This window comes from Stenella coeruleoalba, assembly GCF_951394435.1.
Source record: "Stenella coeruleoalba genome assembly, chromosome: 3".
Lineage (NCBI taxonomy): Eukaryota > Metazoa > Chordata > Mammalia > Artiodactyla > Delphinidae > Stenella > Stenella coeruleoalba.
The window spans coordinates 132,717,454-132,720,050 of record NC_137148.1 but is presented as its reverse complement, the minus strand read 5'-3'; positions in this window follow the sequence as shown (position 1 = coordinate 132,720,050).

Genomic DNA, 2,597 nt, shown 5'->3' with positions numbered 1-2,597 from the left:
ACACTGTTAAGTGTCTCTGAGACACTAGATATGGTGGTGTTTTTCAGATGTGGTCAGTGCACTGCTTCCAACAAAATGACCTGGGATGCTTGTTAAAAATGCAGCCATTCCCTAGATCTATAGAATTAGAATCTCTCTGGCTAGAGCCTGGGAATATGCATTTTTAATAAGCTCCTCAGGTGATTCTTAAGCACTCCTACCTTTGACACCATGTAAAGTTTGCAAGACATTTAAATTTTTGTTATGAAAACAATATAACTGTACTAAAGGGAATCTTCAGAGAAGAAAAAACCTGTAATCCATCCAATAATTGTTTTTATTTTATGATGGTCTTTCTATATTTGCCCATATGCACACATTTTTCACACAGTTGTAATCACAACACATACACAATTTTGCATATACACAAATTGGCATTTCCTCAATATTTTATCACGAGCTGTTTTTCATACTCTGTAGCTTCCTAAGTGATGACTTTTCTTTTTTTTTTTTTCGGTGCGTGGGCCTCTCACTGTTGTGGCCTCTCCCGTTGCAGAGCACAGGCTCTGGACGTGCAGGCTCAGCGGCCATGGCTCACAGGCCCAGCCGCTCTGCGGCATGTGGGATCTTCCCGGACCGGGGCACGAACCCATGTCCCCTGCATCGGCATCGGCAGGCAGACTCTCAACCACTGCACCAGCAGGGAAGCCCCTAAGTGATGACTTTTCATGTTTGCATAATATGGCTTCAGGCAGATGTGCCATAATTAATCATATGAAAGTGTTAGGTTTGCAGTTTCAGTAATTTGTCCTAGTAAATTTCAATGATGAGATTTCAGAGTGAGCACTCGTACAGACTAGAAGCTTTTATATGAGAGAAAAGTAAACTTTTAACTAGTTTAATCCACTATAATTTTGTGTTTTCTGTCACATGCAGCTGGAGCAGATTCTAACTCATTCAGGATTCTTCCCCTCCAGAAAGTTTTCTCTAACCCTCAAAGACTTAGTTGTTCCTGCTTTGTATTCCCACAGCACCTTCATTTATATCTCCCACTACATTCTAAGTTCCTTGAGGGCCAACCAGGGCAAGTATTTGAGAAATTAGAAAAATAAATATATGGTGGCCAGCAGACTAACAGACATAGCTCTGTATTCTCAGCTTCAGTGACTAATGGAATTCATAAGTTGCCTGACAAGCACTGCTTCCCATGATTGATTGCCCATAAGAATTACCAGTGAACTTAAAAAAAAAAAAAAAAAGCAACAACAACAAAAATTCCTGGATCTCCAGAATTTGAATATTTGAGGATGGGAACTAGGAGTCTGTATCTTTTTTTTTCTTTTAATAAATTTATTTATTTTATTTATTTATGTTTGGCTGTGTTGGGTCTTCGTTGCTGTGCACGGGCTTTCTCTAGTTGCGGTGAGTGGGGGCTACTCTTCGTTGCAGTGTGCGGGCTTCTCATTGCGGTGGCTTCCCTCATTGTGGAGCGTGGGCTCTAGGTGCGCGGGCTTCAGTAGTTGTGGCACACGGGCTCAGTAGTTCTGGCTCACAGGCTCTAGAGCACGGGCTCAGTAGTTGCGGCGCACGGGCTTAGCTGCTTCGCGGCATGTGGGATCTTCCTGGACCAGGGATTGAACCCGTGTCCCCTGCATTGGCAGGCGGATTCTCAACCACTGTGCCACCAGGGAAGCCCCGGGAGTCTGTATCTTTAAAATGCTCCCCAGGTAATTCTGAATCCCACCAGGCAATGATTCACAAATGGCATTTGGGAGCTATGGTACAGCTTCAGGATTTTCCTCTCACCAACATTTCATTTTTCTCTCTGTCTTCTTCATGTCGCTTTAAGAGTCAATAGTTCAGTGAATTTCCAAGCTCAATTGAAGTCATTGTTGAGCTCTCTTTAATTTGAGAGTGGCTCCTAAAACATAAAGGAGTAGAGAGAGATTGACCAGGAAGGTTTTTACACTAATAGTAAATATAACCACAGAAATAATTTTCTTTTCAAAGCACTTATCACCAAATGTAATTATCTCATTTATTTGTTTCCTTGTTTATTTTCTCCCCACCAACCATGGCTAGAAGCTTCAAGAGAACAGGGACATTGTGTTTCTTGCTTGACGAATTATCCCTAATACCTAGCACTGTGCCTGCAGTGTATTGCATGCTCAATAAATATTTGTTGGATTAATTAATAGATAGAAGCTACACTTTACTGAACACCTACTATTTGCAACTGTATCTGGTATGTTATGGGATTATCTCAGTCTTCATAACAAGCTTGTAAATAGTTGTTTTCTTTATTTAACCAATGAAAAAACTGAGGACTTAAAGAAGTGAAGTGACTTATCCAAGGCCACCCACCAAGTGAGTGGAAGAAACTGAGACTCAGGAACAATTGACTTGTCCCACATCAAACATCTCCTCTGTGGAGGAACAGAACTCAGGTTTGCCAGGGAACTGTTCAACTTTGTACAGAAATAGAGTGCATAAATTGGTAGTTATGACGTATTCAAACATTTTCTTAAAATATCTGTGATATTATGATTTATAACAATAAATGCAGATTTGGTCTTTGTCTCTGGCACAGAGCTTCTAAAACCCTTGGAATCTCCAAA